Genomic DNA, 20715 nt, shown 5'->3' with positions numbered 1-20715 from the left:
ATTGATTAAAACCTCCAGGGCAATCTTCTAACACTGCAGTTCTCTAGGTGAAAAATTAACTTTCTCTGTTGTCTACTCGTGCTTTTATTTCATTTGTGAGAATCCCAGGCTCTGTTATCAGTTTACATCGAGTCCCTTAGGTGTGCTTGAAGTGGAAAGCATCTCAGTCTAAAAGCTCACACACGCTATTGCCCTTGGAGTCCATTTGTCTCTGGCCACCAGCAGATACACCTCGATACCATCGGCCCCCAGAACAGTAATGGAGGCAGGATTTGCGCCAGCCGACGGTTCCTCCCCTGGGAAAAGTTCCCTGAGTGGTTGTCAAAAAAATAATTAACAGCTACTTTGATGCTTTTCCAGAGGTTTAGGCAAGACAGCACTTTAGGTGTAGCTTAATGACAAACTTTGATTTATGAGGTAACTGAAAATATTTGAATTTTTGGATGTGGAGTGAAAGCATAGGAGCTTTCTGCATTTCATCTGCAGCTTTCCAGCACGACATTCAGCTAACAGCTTGTCTCTCATTGATTTTAATAAGAGATTTTTGCTGAATATGCCTGGAGTAGTTTGAAAACTTGTCAACTTTTTTGGGTCATAGGTTACTAAATACAGTAAAGAACTTTGCAATATCTTTTAAAATAACCTTGACAAATCTTAGGTCTTAACTACTTTTTACGCTCCCCCCCCCGCCCTGGGTTTAAGATGTACCCTATGGGAAAGCTGGTGTTTATTTCAGTTTGGGGCTAAATATTGAAAAGAAACAAAGGAATGCTTTTCCCAGGCCACTGATCAAGGGCTGGTATACGTATGTTTCATGTATCTGTGTGTTTTCCCTGTGAATTCTGCGCTTTCTTCCCCTCTACCTCAATCAGCTGTGCTCAGTAACAGCTCACCTGGATGTGGCTTGTATCTGACTTGTTTTGAAATGGTTCGGAAGGATCCCTTTGACGTTACCAGGCGATGGGTCATGCTTGAAATCTTGCTATTCTGGTGTCAAGCCTTTTCTACACCACCCCCCTTCATTTCTGACATTTTTAGCTGCTGTTCTGTTGAATTTGAGTAGACCTATTGAAAATGGATGTGTTGGGGGGGGGGGGGGGGAGGGTGTGCCTTTGAGAAATGGGGGATCTTGCTTTTCATAAAGATGGAGCACTAAGGCGATTATCCGCTCGTCTGCTTAGCAAGGGAGGATACTGCTTCCTTATAGAGGTGAAAACTTCATAAAATCTCAGCATTGCCACTCAGTTTGGCCTAAGAATCTGATGGGGACACTGGGGTTTTATTATTTTTATTTTTTAATTTCATGATGGTTTTAAGAATCTGGTGCTGCACAGAAAGCTCCCTGGATCTAATGCATTGTAAAGTGGTAAGCTGGTAGTATTGGGTTATGGTAATATTCCTATTATTCCCCCCCCCCTTGTCCCAAGGGAATGGTAGGGTTTGTCAGGTTGGGTGTTGGAGAACTACCGTGACTGCAGAAGAGCAGTGCTGGGACCGTGTCCAGGGAGATGTTGTCCGATGCTGGGATGAGCCAAGATCTGCTAGGATCACCCCAGCAGCTGAAATGTCGGTATAGTGTTTTTATCCGTTCCTCGCGTGGAAGACGTGAGCAGTAAGACAGGCTCGTTTCTTCTTTGGAAACGTGGCAGCCAGGGCTAACCATTTAGTTAAAACCTTTCCTGCTTTCTCTGGAGGTTTGCCTGGCCGATAGCTGTCGTTGTCCACCAGCTGATGTACTGGTTTTGACACGTAATCAGGTACTTGCACCGCGGGGGCTTGCAGCAGCCCCGTTACTGCTGGGCAGACCTGCGCTACAGCCTGGCTGGGTGCACATCTCTGCCCACCGGTGAGGTGGGGAGCGCAGGGCTGAGCAGATCTCCGCGGCTGTTTTTCCTTTTTTCTGGTATTAGCCTGAGAAATAAAGTTTGTTCCCTTGTAATACTGCCAGGACTGAAGGACCTCTTGCTGTTATTCTCTGTAGTGCTTGGGTTGCTCAGCAGAGGGAGAACAGACCGAAAGATGTGTCCAAATCCAAGCAGCAGCACGCCTGAAAAAATCTCTTAGATCCAAGTGCTTCCTAAATATTCAAGGAGCCTTCCTGAATATTTAGGAAGAAATGCTGGAGTTGGCCTTTTAGTGACTGAAGCTTTACAGCACATCCAGAGATAAACAAAACAGAAAACCCAAAACCAAACGCCTTGAATTAGTTGAAATTCAAGCAGCAAGTAATCCACATGACTCATCTCCAGACCAGATCTTTAACTGTTGTAAATCAGCGTAGCTTTATTGACTTCCCCAGCACTGCACCAGTTGTGCTACTAGCTGGAAGGCTGGCCTGCTGTTTTTTTGGGGGGGTGGTGAAGTTTGAGCAAAATATTGTTGCTAATTTTTTTTTTTTTTCCCCCATTTGATATTTTTTGAGGATGGGAAAGGTATTTGGTTAAAGAGTAAAATCTGTGCTCAGGCAAATAGAGAGTATGCTTCAGCAGAGATTTGCTCCCCTGTAGCATATTGTGCAGAAATCCAGGAAAATTAGACATTTGTTTTTTGTCAGAGATGTCAGTTTAATGTGATAAGAAAACAGCTGTTAAAATGCTGCCAGATAAAAGCAAGGTGATAAGGATGAAGGGGGAAAAAATGATGGGAAGTTCCCGCAATTGGATTGAATAAGGCAGTGTTTTGGAGACCTGGCTCACTCCCCATCTGCCACCAGCCCAGCGGGTGATGTGGTCGGCTTCAGGGCTGCGTTCTTCAGAGCAGAGAGTATTAGTGCTCTTACACCACTTAAATCAATGAGGTGCCATTTACGGAGGCTTTTAGTAGGTAGAGCAGATGAAGCCGCTCACCCCGGTAGCGCGAGGAGTTTAAGTGAAGTGGGGCTCCGAACGTTCTCCCCTGCTTGATCAAAGGGCATGGCCTGGCTCTGCACTGGGCATTTTCTAAATAAATGGAAGTGTTCTTTTAAAGCATGAACTGAGAGTCTGCAGAGGATGACGATAAGGGTCTTAACCCTCTTTCAGACAGGGAAATGTGCCCAGCTGGCAAATGTGGAATGTGCTACTCGGAAAGCAAAAAGAGCATCGTTTGGAGGTGCCTGTAAGCCAGGGATGAATGTCAGCCTCCCAGGGAAGGTGCTCTCGTCTTCTGCGCTGGCTTGCAAAAACAAATTCAAACCAGAACCAGCCCTGAGTTCCCTTTCAAATTCTTACTTGCCCTGCAAAAACCGGTTATGAAGGGTCTGCATTTCCATTCCTGTTAGAGACCGATCTCCACCCTTGCTTCCAGCCGGGCTCTGCCAGGTCCTTTCCCAGCGCACAAGCAGCCTGTATCGCCTTCACGCATCAGCTGTGCTCTGCTAGGAGCAGGCGGTGGGGCGATCATATCGAGCTGATGCTATTAACAGCGGGAGAAACACCTCTCTCCTGAGGAGAGTTCATCTCTGCTGGATAATGAGCTCTGTTTCACTCAGGACTGAATTGCTGCTATATGGATCACAGCGAAACACAAATGAGGATGCAGCACTGGGCATTTCCTACAGCCTCTCTTATACATAGCAAATAGCTAATTAAATGAGAGCTGTTTTGAGCTATTGGGCTGCTGCTAGCCTGACTTTATAGAAGAATCTTGCGCAGTTTGTCTTGCTCCAGTAACTTTTTGAAGTCTTTCAAAACTGTGCGTTGCAGCAACCCCCAGCTTTTCTTCTGACTTTTAGACTGTTGCAAGTGTGAGATCTGAAGATCGGAGTTGGGGAGTGAAGCTTCAGCTATACTGAGAGTTGTCCGTGTATGCGTACAAAATGCCTAGCCATGGCGTGCGGTATGAGAGCTTTTCCATGACTTAAAAAAATAACCTGTAAATCTCTCTGTTTATATATATTTGAATTACAAAATTGTTTATGCAGAAAGCATAAACTTTTTTTGGAGCGTCAGCATGGGCAGCCTTGCTCCTCTTGCAACTGATTTTATGGATATAAATGGGATGTAAGTGGATTTTCTACCTTGTGCTATCTGTCTGAAGGAGGATAAAATTCACTGTTGTTACTGTCACGCTCAGGTAAAACAGTAACCCTGAATTTTAGCAGTTTTACATTATCAAGTTTACAGATATTCCAGCTTTCAAATTTCATCTTTTAGTGTACATGAATTCTCAAACAAGTGAATCCAAAATAAACTTTAGAGCAAGAATTATGCCTTATTTAACCTGACTACTTTTAATTTTGTTTCAGTTCAGAAGACCAAAGAAGAATCGTAGCCCTTACAGAGTATAGTTCAGTTTTCTGCTTACACATTGGTCCTGAATAGCTGAATTATTTTGCAATTTTGTTCACAGAGCTTGCACTAGCATTTTGTAGAAAATCATTAGCTGTATTACTGTTCCAGTATAGGCACTGGGAAATCCACTTTTATCTGTTCCTGCTTAACAGAGTGTGCTACAAAAGGCTTGCCTTGCATGTACTGAAACATGATTAATTTTGGGGGGGTAATGATGAAACGGCAGCACTTTGATGATAGGTTGATTATTTTACACTCTGCCAGAAATGGATACTTAAAAGGAGATATTAGATCTGAATGGGATATTCAAGAGCAAGTTATAGGTTTGAGTTAGCTAATAGGGAAGAGGCCAGTTCTGTTGCCACTGGTGTCAATGAGAATACTAGGAATGCTGTCAGGCATGCAGAAATTAATTACCAACAGATGATGATTTTTGAAAGTGTGAATGAAAGATTTGATGTATTGATTGAGTTGTCTGAAAACCAAATCTGTTAGATACTCACTCTTTTTTCCTGTTCTCTTTGTTCCCCTTCTTTTTGTCTGACTTCAGCAGCGGAGCTCTTCAGCTGCTGAGCAACAGGCACTTTAAATTCCTCTGCCCAAGTTGGTATCTCTTTGTCAGTTATGGCATGGACCCTTATGCAGGCTGATGTTACACGCTTTTACATGCTTTAATTTCACCCTTTGAAAATAATTCTGAAGGTGGGCATTTTATTTATCGCTTTGGACAAAAAGCACCTACGCACTAATTCTTGAGTGTTACAGTAATGATGTTTTCTGTTAACAGGTATTTCCTGAGAGAGCTTTGTGAAGTCAAAGGTGAATGACTTTGAGTAGCGTATTTAACAATCTTCTTATTACTGACATGGAGGCTATTATAGTTATTATAGTTGAGTCAGAGAAATGTTGCAGTTAAACTTTACCATTGTTCTTATTTTCAGCTGCACTGTTAGGGAAGGTTCATGTCCCATGGCTCAAGTAAGAGTTTGGAGGAGGGAGGTGGGGTGTATGCGTTGTATAGCTGGTGTGTCCTCGTAGAGATGGGGGGTCCTTCAGCCTTCTTCAGTGTGTCACCACCTTGGGATGTGCTCTCTTACAGACTTCGACTTAACCCTGACATGGTCCTCTGCCATGACTTCTTGCTTATACTCTCTGGGCTGATCTTGTTCTTCATAGTGGATTGGTTAGACTTCTCCTAATAATGTTTTTTACTCTGGTAGTGATGTTGTGTGTTTGGTTTTTGGTGGTGTTTTGTTTTGTTTTTTTGTTTTTTTCCTCTGCTAGTGCAGGCGTCAGTCAGGATGGTGGCAACTGGTAGTATTTTCCCTCTCCAACTTCCCCCAGGAGCATGCAGGCAGCTCAAATAGGCGGAATGTTATGTTGTTATATTTGCACAGCTATCGATATCTGCTGATGATGCTTGGATGTTACCTTGGGGCACATGAGCTGCAGTCACACCTCTGGGCTGTGGCAGACGCGTGTCCGTGGGTCCCAGGCATCCCCTGGTGCAGTGGGGGTTTTCAGTGCAGGAGCAAAGAAGGGGTCCGTACTGGAGTTTGAAGAAGACAAGCCTTTATCATAACCAAAGGGAAACACCCAACAGTGCCTGTGAGGCTGAGCTGGTATTTGTGGGGAAAGTACAGGCAAAAGTATGGCATAGTGAAAATCAGAGTCTGTCTGAGAGAAGAGCAGAAAGTTTGGGAGTAACCTCCTTTACCTTTCTCAGATTGCTCTCTTTGTTATGTTGGTGGGAGCTGCATGTCATTTTGTCCCTGGTTCCCCCCCCAGTATATTACAACATGTTTCCAAAGCCAGAATGCACAATGTTGTTAAACTAGCAAGCGTGCCTTACTCTGTCAGTGTTTGAGTCTATCTTTACAGCTGAAGAGTCTATTATTTTGATATCTAAATGGCACACCATGAATAGTTTTAGTACATGAGTATATTGTTAGTAGTCTTCCACTCTGTCTTGGATAGTGAAGCTGTCTAACTTAGAAAATGAAAACTGGTTTAAAAATGAGGTGGAGACCATTCTCAGGGTGGCTCTAAAAACCTGGGCTGTGGCCCCTTTTAATTGGCTACCGTGGAATTGTATTTGTTCAGTCAGTCTTTTGAAAAAATGATGCAGCACAGAAGCTTTGTAAATAGCAGAAGCGTTTCTTATATGATTTAGTGAATTAATAGTTTCTATGTAGGAGTGTTCTCAGCATCAGAATGTACAGTAAGTCATGACTTCCATCATTCTACTTTATTTTGGTTTGTTCGTAGAGAAGAGGCATTAAGAGAGATTGGAGAGATTAATGAACTTAAGTCAGAAATGTTTCCTCCAAACTTTACATCTTCAGCAATTGGTAGTTACTCATGAACATGGTGTGAAAAGCTATGGTGGCAGTGGATACATTGCTTCCAACGCTTGGTCCAAAGGGTGAATGTGCTGCTGATGGTGTAACAGAGCAGCTCTATCCTTACCCATTGCTTGTCGCAGGAAAACAAGGGTTGGTTTTAAGGTGGGAAGAGGCTGTTTTATAATTAATCACACAACCCCCCTTGGTCTTCATATGCTTCTCGTGCTATGCAAGAGTGTTCTTAGAGGAATCAAAATACTTCTTTTTTTTGGCCCTTCCATTTACCTCCACTTATGGGAAGCTTCTTATCTGCTTGAACCCATGCTTGTAACTTCTGATCTGCTTGAATTTGGCTTTTCGGCCAGCTTGGACCTGCATCTATGAGCTACAACAGCATAAATTGTCTAATGGACTTAGGGTGCTCTAACCCAACCTGTGTATAATAGCTGGTATTTTAGATGTCTGTCTGTTCAGCGCTGCGTTTAGTACTTCCTTTTGCTTGCAGCCCGTAGAGAGAAAAAAAACATAGAAGGTGCAGCTTTTCAGATGGAAATAGAAAATACAGTGTCCAGGTGAACTTGGAGCTGCCCTTTTGGGATGGGAGATGGCATGGGTGGCTCTGGAGAGTTTTTTCTTTTCTAACTTATGAAGCAACTTGAATCTAACCTACTCCATAATTTCAAGCCTCATACAATATTTCTCATTTGTTACCCTAATAACACTAAAGGTAAAATTTTATGGCACATTGTGAGCTGAATGGTTAACTACTTGTTAAATATCTTTGCTTCCAGGGCAGATGGAAATGAGAGAAGTGTCTCATACAGATCTCAGCCCAATTAATACAATTTATCTAAACATGCTGTGGCTTATCCTACTAACACTTCACAAGAAAGTAGAAATTTTCCTTACTATGTCGTCTACCTCACAAGAAAGAACAACAACTCTGGTGGTCAGACAAAAGGCTCCCATAGCCCAGCATTCTGTCTGTGATATATATCAGTCATGGGTCGTTGGACTCTTCTTCAAGCTGTAGGGTCCCAATGTACTTCTATTCCTGATGCATTCTTAACATATAAGGCTTTTCACCATTTAGAAATAATTTTACTCTTCTGATCCATCACAGTTGCATGTCTTTGTACGTTTTCTTTTAAAGATGTGATAACCAGAAATATATGCGTTTTTAAGATGCAGATAAATCATGAGTTTATTTTCTTTTATAATGGTATTTTGTATATCAGTCTTGATACCTTTCCTGAAAAGTTCTGAAATGATTTGCTTTTTTTTGGTTGCTGCAGGGCTGATGTTTCTGGAAAACTGTCTGTAATGACTACATCTCTTTTCTGTGTTAGAACAGTTAATTTAGAGCCTGTCAGTCTATGTGGACAGTTGTACTCCTTTTTTTTCAGTGCAATATTTTCCATTTATTAACATTTAATTTACTCTGTCATTTTACTGTCCAATCACAGTGTCTCGAGACTCTTCTGCAGCTTTCACGTCAGTTATAATTTTGCCTACTCTTAATCATTCTGTTTTGTCAGTGAAGTTTGGCACTTCATTACCTCCCTCCCCGCTTCTCAGACCTTTAGTGGGAATATGGACTAGTGCAGGTCTCAGCACAGATGCTGAGATGATGCGTTAAGAGCCTCCCATCATCGTGACAAATGATTCTTTTTTCTTTCCTCTATTTCTCTTTTTTTTGCTAGCTGTTGATCTTTAAGATGCCCTTTCTTTCTCTCCCACCATAGCCTACCTTTTTTAAGGCTCTTTTTAAGATTGAGACCCTTTGCTAAAGGGTTTGGGAAAAGCCACATGTACTGCATCAGCTAAGTGCATATCCCTGCATACCATGTCACCTTATTCATGTGCTTGTTAACTCCTTCAGGGAAGTCTAATGGATTCATTGCGCATAACTGCTGTCTGCAAAATAATCTGACTCTTCCTGGGTATATAATGCACCCGCTGATACTATTCTTTATTATATTTTCTATCAATTTTTCTTGTATTGAAGTTAAACTCAGTGGTCTGTATCTTTGAACATTTGGCTTTTTTATGAAATGTTGAATTGTGGAAAGTCAATGAAAGAAGTGGGATATGTTTTACATAATGTTTTGTGGGTACTGTGTGGTTTGTTTTGTTGTTTTTTTTTTTGTCGTTGTTCCGCTCTGAACTGCAACGTTACAACTTTATTCAGAGTTGTGGGGTCAGAATGAGAAATCATGAAAATGATGCATCTGCATCACTGATATGTCACCATGGTGTTATCGTGTTACACTGCATGACACTGCCGAATTTCACCATGAAAATTTTCAAAGTGGTGCCCTGAGGTTTACAAGATAGACTTTATCAGTGGTAATAAGCTTTAATGTATTTATTGTGAGGAATAAATCGAACACTAGAACTAATGTTGACTGAAACCAAATGTTGTATTACAGTTTTAAGCCATTCTTGTGTATAGAAGTATCAAGACGTAGGGTTATCTGCATGCCCAGCAAAGGAACTTTAATGCGTGTTTCACATTTTAAAGGTTCCAGAAATAAACTTACAAGTTGGGAAGAGGCTTTTATTTTACTCTCTACATCTTTGTTCATTGCTCTACAAAACCCTAACAGAATACCAGTACTGCAGGCTTCTGATGCCAGCATTTGTCACTAGCCTTGTATTGTAACTCTGTTTTATGGAAAATTTAATGTTAGAAGCTTATCTATGTTCTCAGCAGGAGAATCTGAAATATATATATATGAAGTCTTGTAATGAAAAGCAGTGGGAGAAAACTACAGTCCTCATAAATACCCACCTTAGAAGGGGCTGGCTGTTATTCCCGAATCCTTCCTTTTGTTTTGTACTGTTGCTCTCTCCTGAAGCACCAGGTCACGGTGGGTACGTGTTCCTTGTGACCTTATGTGCCAAGGCTAATAGAGCTATCAAACCTCTCTGCCGTAGCAGCAGAAAGCATTTACTCGCTAAATTGTCATCTTGTTCACCAAAGGGCAGGGAAAGTCTTGTCCAGAGGTTACAGGACCGTCAGGTGTAAATCAGCATGGTCTCCAAATTTTGTCTCATCAAGAATTTTCTCTCTGGTCCACAATGGTGACCTTGCATTAAAAAGGGGCATTTGTTGTAGAAGTACGTACTATCCTCTTAATGATGAGACCTGGGCTACCTGTTTTGGCAGGAAGCAGGTTTTTAAGAGACTCGTAATAGCCTCAAAATCCTGTGATAAAATTGAAACAGCCAGTCAGTGGATGACTTCCACATAAAATTAGATGATAATTCCACTTAATTTTGTTGTTCTTCGTTCCGTTATTTCTGGGATTTGCTGTGCTTCAGTTGCACACCTGCAGTTAGAAGCGAGACAGCTTTTGTCTTTCACGGACCAGCTGTGATCTCAGTCGTGAGCCATCCTGGGGTGGTGGCAGCTGAAAGAAATAAAATTTCCGCAGTTCCAGTCGTTTGATCCCAAGGAGGCAGAGCCCTGAATGTGACAGTAACTCAACACGTTCTTTGACGTTGCTCCTGGTGGCAGGACTAGAGCTTCCAAATGCAAACTGCCCGTGTTGCTGTCCTTGTGCTGTTGTTCCCCCCGGACTGAGAGAGATGGCTCTGGTCAGTCCTCGCTATGCTGGGTCACTCTTGGTCCAACTCAAGCAGCCTAATGACATTGTTCACCATGTCTTACAGCACCTGAAATTCTAGCCTAGGTTTTCTCCAAATGGGTGGCTGCTCCATGGAGCATCTTTCCAATCGCAGATGCCTTAATCTGGTGGCAAGAAAAGAACCTTTCTTTTTTCCTCCATGCATCTCTCTTACTGAGTCGCTTGAGCTTTCTTGTGTTTGCACTCCTGCTTTTCCGGAGTCATGGGTTTGTTTTCAATGAATTCCCAAAGACAGCCAGATGGAAGGGAAGTTAACAAGAGGCCATTGTGGATCACAAGAAGTTCAACTGAGCTCAGGATACAGAAGAACCTGCAATCGTCAGCACGCTTTTTATGCCTCCAGCCAGCCAATGTTTGCCTGCTCTATTTCATTCCAGAGCTAATCACTTGTCCTTATGCTGTACTTCATAATCCCTCTAGAGATGACCACTACTTTAATCGGCCTTTTTTACTGGGGGGTGGAAGTACTATGTGCCAGATGGAAATAAGTCCTGAAGTGTGACATGTTCTTGAGCGAGGTCAGTTAGAAACGTGTTTCAGAGAAACAAGGGTAGGCAGCTCTCCTGCTTCTGAGGAGGTCTAGAGCTGTGTGGAAGCTGAGAGGAAAGAGAACTGACCTGTTGATCCGTTCGTGGAGATTGAAAGCCCACTTCGAGTTTGTAGGGTTGCTTGTCCAGTCGGTTCATGGCGTTCAACCCTTGCTGGTGCTGCGGTGACTTGGAAGAGAAATAGGTCCCAGGAGCATTGGCATCTCTCTGTGTCAAGAAACCATTCAGCTTTGTGAAGGCAGATGGAAACATTTAAACATTTCACTGGGGAGAAATCACTGAACTCTTATTCCCATCGTCGAAATGGCTTGCTTTCCCACTTTGAAATAGGTGTGCGGGGCTGAGTGGCTCCGCGTGTGCTTGCTTGTTGCAGGCTGCGCTGCCCAGCTGTTGGCAGGGCTGGGGCAGTGCCCTGGTGGCCGCCGCGGTGGGAGGTGTGTGGGATGTAAGATGCTTCTTGAAGGTGTTGCGTGAATATGCGCTGTGTGCCGGCTGCTGGAAGGTGCCTTCGATCACATCCGATCTCGCTGGGTTTCACTGCACTCGTATAAATAACAAAATCATTGCAGCAGGTTTTTACACAGCAGGGCTGATATTGGCAGTGGTACCTTGTTAAAATGAAGGACTGTCTGTCTTATTACAGATAATGTGAGCCCATCCTGCATTTTCTGCTTTCTGACAATATACTGTACCAGATGAAGTCCAGTGAGAGCTATGTGCAAGTTCAGTCACTTTTAATACTGTTTTTCAAGAACTGCTATGCCTAAGAGAGTTTTAGTTAGCATGGGAGAGGTGAGAGTTTGGTGCTTGCTTGCTTTTTAAGTTGTACAATAATGGAAGAGTTGTTTCAAAGGATAGCCGTGCCAAGGACAGAAACAAGGAATTATGAAATCTGTCTGCAAAAACCAGTCATCAATGTGGTTTGCATCGATGATATCTTTAAAAAAAAAACTTCTGTGGTTTTGTTTGCACACATCCTGTTGGCATGAAGTTTGCTTTGTCCATGTTTATGGCAAAGATGTATCTCTTCCTATATATTAATTTTAGAGGCTGAAATATCAAGTATATGAATATAACATGCTGCAGATAGTAAATTTTGACTGTAAGCCTGTAGATGGTTCAGAGTATCGTGTACTTTAGTTACAGCATCGCTTTTTCCAAAAACGAGAGAAAACACTTGAGGCTGTTGTTACTACAGTTAAGCAAAAAATTAGAAGCAATATTGGGTGTCCAAATCCCCATAGTGTTAACTGAAAATCAGATGGCCAAGAGCTGTAGTCGCATCCAAGTTCGGGTATCCAATTTGGGAGCCTCAAGGCCGCATACAGTCGCTAGAGCCTCCACAGGGTGATTCAAAGCTCTGAATTTAGAGCCTGATTCAAATATGCGAGCAATGAGGTTCCTGACTTGGAAGTTTAGATTAGCTGTCTAGATCGAACTGATTCTCCACCTCTTCTCTCTGCTTGCCTTTTGCGTCGTTGAAAACACCATTTCCCTCTTCCTTCCTCTTATTTTTTATTTCTTCCTTTTGAAAATTATCCAGGATTAGTTAGTGATAATGGATATGGATAATGGATTCAAGTGGTAGAAGATCTACTTAAGGAAACTGAAAATAGAAACACTTTCCTCTTTATTGAGAAATTGCATCTTGTTTCCATTTTGAGCCTTGGTGGATCTGGCTTTGATTTCCAGACACTGGAACTCTTCTAGATGAGGGAGCCCTGTAGTAGGAGATGTACTTTCCGTGTGCAGGAATTAATTAGGTGTAATTACATTCCTTCTTCACCTTTTCACTCAAATTAAATATCCTTAATTCCTTTACTTTTTTCAGGCATTTTATTCAGATCCTGATTAGTAACCAAGTATGGTAATACTATGAAGCTGTTCCAGCTTTAGTGTATTTTACAAGCAGTGTACCAGTGCTGTGCACTAGTGGTGTACCTAGAAAATGTGAGGGGGTGGGGGAAGCTTTCAGCGTGGGGTCTGGCCCTCAGCACTCCCTATAGCTGTCGTGGTTTGAGAGGGCTTGGGGGTCGATGGACACTCAGTATTGGTTGTGCATTGGAGAGTCTCTTCCCAAAGAACTCCCAGTGCCGTGGGGTCAGTGATTGTGAGCAGCTCCCAAGGGGAAAATGCAGCACTTGCTGCAGTGTAGGCAAGGGGAGGGAGGATATCGTGGTGGTTTCCTCTTATTTTTTTGTCTTTTTTGTCCTGACAGTGGCATTGAGGCACTTCCCAGAAAGAAATGGAGAAAGATATGAGTTAGTTTCTTTTTTTCTTTTTCTTTTTTTTTTTTTTTTTTTCTCAGTAGGAAATAAGGGCTTTTGTTCTTAAGGTTTTGGGTTTTTTGGGTTTTATGATCTGTAATGGCAGCAGTTTAGACAGTTGCTTGTGCTTTGAAAAAGTGACCTCTTGTTGGTAATACAAGACAGAGTGTAAGGTCGTGCACTGAAGGACTCATAAGGATTTGTCCTGTAAGCTGGGAGCTCTGCAGTTAAAAGCAACAGAGGAGTAGGGCATGTATTGGCCAGTCCGTGAGCACTGTCTAAAATTACGCTGTGGAAGGTCAGAGATAGATAACAGATCAGGTGAGGCTTTTCTGGTGATGACAGTGGAAGTATCACTAGTGGTGTCTCCACTGGAATAGCGCTGGTATTCGTAGTGACACTCTCTTGAGAAAGAATGAACCTAAACTGGTCCAGGACCACAGAAAAGTTGGTGGCATGATGAAAACCCTGGAAAGGAGCCCTGACAGGAGATGAGCAAGGGAAAATGAAAGCTGAAAAGAATCTTGATCACTAATTAAAAACATACTGGAGGGGAGTACAAATAAGGAAAAAAAAAAAAAGGGCAAATAAGTTAAAGCAAAATACTGGAGGAAGAATAAAAGATATACTTTGGCTGTGAATCAGTTGGGACTAGAAATGAGAAGGAGGACTATAATTAGTAGAGCAACATGCTTTGAAGAGTGGGTAATGGGGTGTAGTTCATGGGAGAGTTAAGGGAGACAATGGCCCTTAGGAGGGCTGTGCCCCTGGAAGCTTTTGCCAGGTCTAAATAACATGTTTGTTGACCTGTCTTCCAACCAGCAAGGGGGTGGCTTTTCCACCTTCCATTCTCAAATTGCATATTTTTTTCTTTAAAAAAACCAGTTCACAGCCTGCAGCGCTTTGAGACTACATTGTTCTCCTTTACAGGCTTTTTTTGTCCATCCACAAAGGCCAGAATTGTTTTTGCTCTGTACAACTGTGAGATTTAGTAATGATGCTGTTTTTGACTGGAGAGAACCAGAAGGGAGTAGCTTCTCTGCCCCAGCTTACCTCTGCAGCCCGGGCTGTCTTCCCAAGGCAGCAATCCTGTTCTGGTTATCCCATTCCCTGTAAGAACGGAGCTCTTCTTCTGTTCGCAAAGACAAGGGGTCCTTTTCTGTTGCATTCATTTATTTTGAGTGGAGGCAGTGAAATCCCAATCTGCTGTTGTGTTTTGTTAGGACTGGATGACAGAGCCATCGTCTTCAGGGGAAGAAGGCTCAGATAAAGCAGCTCTGGGTTCCCATCCCTGAATTCTTCCCTGCACAGTGCTCTGTCCTCTGTGGTCGAGACATACTGTATAAGGAGGCAAAAATCAAGATTCCTGAGCAGGCTGCAAATCAAACAAACCATTTCTCAGTTTCCTGCCTTTTTTTTCCTCCCCAAAGGATACAGAGGCATGGAACAAGCCGTGCAAAAGCTGATTTGCATTTCCATTAAAACCAGATAAAAACAGAAGTGAAAGTTAATATGCAGCTCTTTAACGAAGCTGAGAGAATGACAGCATCACCATTAGGATCACAGAAAATAAAGGTCAACAGGCAGAAAATATTTGGATGTCAAATCAATGTGTCAAATCAATGGAAGTTACACAGAAGATGACCAGTCCATCCTCAGGTTCGCTTTCTGTGTGCATCCTGATTCATGCATTTATTTTAGCTATGCACATGGTTTTTAATCTTTTTCTTTTTTTTTTTTTTTTTTTTTTTCCCAAACTGAGTTGGGCTGGAAATACTGTGCATTCCTTTCAAGAAGTTTTTGCTAAGAATGCCTGGTGTTCAGTGAATAATAATGATCAATAACAGGAAATGAAGTCCAAGAGTTCTCTGTTTCTTTGTCTAATTAACCCTGAGAATTAGCTCCCTGTGTTACCACTTTCTCAAACAGGATGAGTGAGGAGCACAGGTAGCATTCGTACTGACACGGTACAAGCAGCTTAGAACATGTTTTGATGGCTCTTTAGTATTTTGGATCAGTAGTACTTTTTTGGCAGCATCAGATGTGGGGAATGCATAATCTTTCTGAGCAGCCAATTAAAATAATGACTTGGATGGCAAGTTCCTCTCCTTTTTCCTCTAGTGTATGGCTGTACCCTTCCTATCAAAGAAGTTGTATCTTAATTGGCAATCCCCCCTGCATCTGCTTGCTCCATCACCCCCTACAGAGAGGCGCAGTGCTTAATTAAAAGGGAGTTTGTGTTTGTTTATCTCTGGAATTTCACTCGTGCTTTTGTAGAAGTTTCAAAGGCAGATGAGTTTATAGAGACCTTACTAAGTAATTAATCCTGTAATATTATTACTTTAGGAAAAGAAAAAAAAAAAAGCTGAATTCATTTGGGATGAGAAGTCCCAAAGTTGTCAAACTTTGTATGTGTGTTGGAAGGAGGAGTGTGGTGAGACCCATCAGAGGAGCCAGTCTTCCTAGGAGGGTGATATGACCACCACGAAAAGTGAAGTTCTTGCTGCACCAGTCCTCTAATGTGTTTCTCCCTCTGAAGGAGAGGCTGCTCCTGGAAGTGGGAAGATTGATCTGCCTCCAGAGAAATTTTAGCCTGTGGCTGCTCAAATGAACCTTTTGACATTGGGGAATGTTTTGCAGTCATGAGACAAACTGAAGCCGGCATCTCATTACTTCTAAGCGTATAGTTTTATAACTCAGTGGGTCTCCGGCACTTCGGAGTTACGCGTCATCTTTAACTCTCTAAATTACTTGCAGAGGACTATGCGCTTTTGTCATCAAAATTTTAATTAAAATCACTGCTGAGGTGTGATGGGATCCCCTGAGACAGATGTGAATTTCTTCACATGGCTTCAGATACCAGTGGTCTGGAAAATACTGCTCTTCATTTCAAGAGAAAATGAGTGAATGAGGTTCTTGGGAGACACATTTTCCCAATGCCGTAGCTTTTTTGCTACCTCGTATCCTTCCTCTTCTGTGCAAAGGAAGGCACGTTGGCAGGGATCCACTGGCTGGACGTTGGGAGCTGCTTACAGCACAGTCGTGCTCCCAGGGTCTCGCTAGGATTGCGCTGACCTTGGGCTGGAAGAGCTGCTGCTGTACCCGTCTCTTCTCGGGCCAGGTTCTGCTGCGGGGTTCTGCTTCTGCCACATAAAACGTTGTATTGCTTCAGCTCTCTGTGAAGATGAGGGGTCGTTAGTATTTCACACCACTGGGCTTTAGAAGATGCTTAAAATCAGTTGCTAAAATGTCTAATCATTCTGAGTTGGGTTTCTTCCCCCTCTTTTTATTGCCCCTGTCAGGCTTTAGCCAGAAGGCTGCTTAAAACAGTTGCTTATTTGCCGAGGCTGAAATAAGGGCAGTGTAAGCACAGTTGTGACTGGTAACAGCAGCACGTACATATTTCATATACCCATAAGGGACAATGTTGTAGTTTATCTTACGTGCAACGATGCTAACGTCTTGTGATCAGAACCATGCTACGTAAATGGGTAAGGAGTAGCACTCTGTAACTGTGACTGCTCTGACATTGTTTGAAATTTGTGCAAAGTTAGAAATTTCATTTGAGTAGAAAGCTGCTGAGTATCTGGGATTGACTCAGTGATGTTCTTTCACGTCTACTTGCTGGTTGCTTGGCACAAAATAGCGTGGTTTAGTCCCTTCTAGACTTTGGCAGTGCTGAACCATGAGCACAGCACACTCAGGGGAACAAAAATAAAAAAAAAAGAGTGAATTGAATTTATGCTGGTGGTACGGACCAGAAATAAAGCTGCTGGATAGATTACTGGGAGTTGTGGTACTTATCCTACCTCCACTGGCTCATTAAATATGATGAACCTAAACAAAGAAGGTCACTCTCTTGCTTTCCCTCACGTTCAGAGTGATCTGGCTGAAGTGGTCCTGTGAGGATCCGTCTGACGTGTGGTTGGAGCGGGGACCGGAGCACGAAGTAGAAAGTCTTTGGATATGTTGCGCTCTAAGCTGCGTTTCTGCTCCCCTGAGCCAGAGGCTTTAACTGCATGTCTGGTGTAGTTAGTGCAGAGGCAAATCAGTCCCTTGATGTGCTTGCTTGGGTGGGGAAGGAGGAGGTCAGAAACCGAAACATTAATTGCCTGGCATTTTGGTGGTATTTTTAATTTGTTTCTTTGTTTGTTTGATTTCTGGCATTTGGGGGGAGAGGGTGTAAAGAGAAGCTCTTTTGGAGTGGCAGTACTACAAAAGGAATAGGAAACCATCAAACAAATGGATTTTCTGTTTGCTCTGTGCACTCTCCTAATGAAACTGAAAAGCACACATTAGACTCATGAAGATGACCAGTGAAATTGTCTTGACAAAGATTTCTGCAAGGAGATCAAATTAAATAAGTTAGGCGAGAGTGACTGGAAAGACCCTACCAATTACCAGCTTCCTCAACCTCCTTACTTAATTTTCTCACAAGCTAATGTGAGAGGAGGAGGAGGAATACGCTTTCATCAGAATGCTGCACAGGAGAACAGGGTTGCTATTAAAAGCCCAATAATGACTTGTATCAGTTTATGCAGATTTGCACTGCTGGGTTACTCTGTGCCTGGCACTTGGCAAAGCACAGATAACATTTAAATCAGGCAGTAAGTGTAATTAAGTACTACCCTTCAGCGCATCTCTCCTTTTAAGACATTTTTATACACCGTGATTTAGAACATGACAATTGGGTGAGATTAAAGCAGCAAATTGTGCCTATAAAACAAGCCCCGAGAATAGCAAGGGACTGTAAAATTTTATAAAGGGGAATACAGCACATGCCTCCAATCCGATAAAACTTTTGTGAGCTGGGAGATTAACTGTGAAATACAAATAAGATGATACACTATGCGTAGCATTCAGATAGTAAATTGCATGTTATTGTAACAACTTATTTCCTCTACCCAGAAGATTTCTTACTTAACTTTTCCAGAAAATCTCACCACATGAATGATTCATTAACCGCTGGAGGTGTGGAGAGAAGGTAGGAAGTCAGACAGCAGTGATGTCCCTCTAAAGAAAGCAATAGTGTAAACGTAGTGCGAAAGATCATCTGTGCTGAAACGTATGCAGTCAAGCTTGTGATTGGTTTCTTCCCCAGCTTCAGGTGAGTTGTATTTGCAAAGGGAGAAAAATCCTTACCTTATTTCAGTTCCTTAGTAAGACCCATTGGAAGGTTTTCCTGGGGAACAGAAATGTTGGTTTATGTGAAAAGTCTAAAATATTGTCTTCTGTGGTACTTGACGGTGTTTGGCCATTTGGTTTCTGTTGCACTTTGAATGCATCTGAGCGTCTTCATCAGCTGCACTCGGCACATCTTAAAGAAAAGGCTCTGAGCCTTCCAGAAGCAGATTCTTACTTGGTTTGCAATTCTCAACCTGGTGGGCCACAAGTCACCTCGACAAATCACACTGAAGGTGTTGTCACTGATAGTAGCTGAAAGGCAGAAACTCACTTGGTATCGCTGCTCTCCGTGGCTTCTGCTGTTCATGAACTGTTGCCTCTGTGTTAAGTCATCGCCCTTCACAGTCTTTCTTAATGATCTCATGTAGTCTCCCTTCCTTTCATTCACACTAATCCTACGTCATTTAGTCTTGCACTGTTTGTTTTTTTTTTTACATTGATTAACATAATTGCCCTTTATTAAGAGGCATTGAGTCTAAATGTATTCAACTTAGATGTCTGGTGAAGGGATGCAGAACCCAAAAGCCTGCTTGTTTCTTCCCAGCTGCATTAGTCATAGAGAGAAATTGTGTTGCTTTTTAGACCATTGTACGTCAGTCATGCTAGAAGAAAGATCATGCATATGGAATAGGGAGGAGGATGATGGCTGGCTCCCTTACTGTCTGATAGTCTCTGATCACCTTTGCTCTGCATAAGAAAACCTGAACAACTTTATAACACTTAATTTTAATGATGTATGATATAAGGAAATAGCAAAAATGGAAGAAGAGGTTTAAATTATTCTGGAGGACAGTATTACTATTCTGTAATAGGACAATAGGGTTTAAATGCTGAGCAGGCACTGCATTATGAACAAAATCTAGTGCCAAGCCATGGACAAATAGCAGAGCGAGGAAGGAAATGGAGAAGAAACAAGTGGGAGCCTCTGATGAAAATGCAGCTGCATTGACAGCTAACCATTTCGTGGGCACATGTCATGCTCAGCCCTTGTTTTGATAGGGGGGGATGTTTACTCACTGTGTGTTGGTTTTATGCTTGACTTCCTTTTGACTTCTTGATTTATTATTCGGTGCCGTATTTATGTTTGAGATTGTTTTGATATTGTTAGGGAGATGTCAATACTTCTGAATCAACATTAAAAAAGTTCCGGTATATAGAAATGTTGACCTTTTCTTCTTGCTTGGTTTGAAAAGTCAGTTCCAAATGGCAAGATTTTGTACAGAATGGAAATTCCCTTTTCTGTGAGAGGCAGGTACTCGCAGCCAGACCAGGTGCTCTTGTCCCACCGGTACACTGTTCCCATCTTTCCTCACACCCTGCTCTCCCAGGGAGAATGGGAATTTGCTTCTCCATCTCTTGTTGCTATTGGATGCCCAGAAAGGTCCTGGATGGGTTCACTGCCACAGCTCTTGCTGCCTTCACCTCAAATCACAGTATCACTGGCTCACTGAATCAAACCAGAACAGTTAAAACATTTCAAAACATCTGTAGGAAGTCATTAGCATAGAAAAGATTTTTGAAAATGGAAGTCCCAAGTATTCGAGACAGTGTTATGACAAGCTGTCAGTGAACAGCGTGTCGCTCCTGATCCTGACGGGAAGGCAGCTGCCTCTCGCACCCATTGCACCGTGTCTGCTGCAGGCAGAGCCCTGATGAACTTCAGACTGGATTTCAATGCACGGTGTATCTGGTTTATCTTGGACTCTCAATTTGCCCAGTAACTGAGTTCACAGCTCATTGGGGTGGTGCTCAGGGGAAATTTTTTCCCATGCGATGACCAGTTTTTGCCCATCCTACCATCCACGCTGCTTTCCTTTTTGTTTGAGTGAAATGAGTCCTCAGTCTTCCATTAGACATGTTCTGTCTCACTCTGTTTTTGATGAGGATGAACTGGTCTTTGGGATTTTGCCTCTACTGGTCATACATATTTTAGTGCCTATAGTCTGTACGAGAGAATTAGGCACGCAGCCCATAGTGAACTTCCGAGTGAACTGGACCATAATTGAAAGTGCAGCCTGAGAGTTGCCTGCACTGACTTGTTTGACTGAGACCAGAATCCTTTAGTACTTCATTTTTTTCTCTATTTCCCCACCCCCTCCATTTTATTGGTATCTCTTATTGCATAATCTGCCTTTCAGAAGCGTGAGCTTAATTTTTTGCATTAGAGGTGGTAAGGAGTAAGCACAGAAACCGGTGGAATATTTGTGCTATTTGGGATGGAAAGGCTTCATCTCAAAAATTTGACCTATAAGCTGTATTTGACTTATCTGTGTACTTTGGTATTAAGATTTGTTTTCTTATTTGAATTGTTTTATAATTGGTCTGTTGGGATGGCTGTGCTTGTTGATTAAAAACTGAAAAAAGCAAAACAATGTATTTCCATCTCAAGGTAATGCTCATAATTTTTTAAGTTTACATTTAAAGCCCCAGAGAGTAAGCAAAACGGG

General features: G+C 42.4%; 1 protein-coding gene across 3 annotated transcripts in view; it reads left to right on the top strand.

Annotated features, from left to right (window-relative positions):
* Positions 1-20715, top strand: part of SGCD (sarcoglycan delta) — a 352116-nt gene that overhangs the window by 9243 nt on the left and 322158 nt on the right. The window contains exon 1 of one of the 3 annotated variants that reach the window (XM_029997979.1): positions 18018-18191. The exons of the other annotated variants lie outside the window; for them this stretch is intronic. The gene's annotated coding sequence lies outside the window, so the exon portion shown is untranslated. Of the gene's footprint in view, positions 1-18017; positions 18192-20715 lie in introns of those variants that run through there. 3 annotated transcript variants of the gene reach the window in all.

This window comes from Aquila chrysaetos, chromosome 22 (genome assembly GCF_900496995.4).
Source record: "Aquila chrysaetos chrysaetos chromosome 22, bAquChr1.4, whole genome shotgun sequence".
NCBI lineage: Eukaryota > Metazoa > Chordata > Aves > Accipitriformes > Accipitridae > Aquila > Aquila chrysaetos.
The sequence above is the reverse complement of the archived record's forward strand: the minus strand, read 5'-3'. Positions and strand labels throughout refer to the sequence as shown.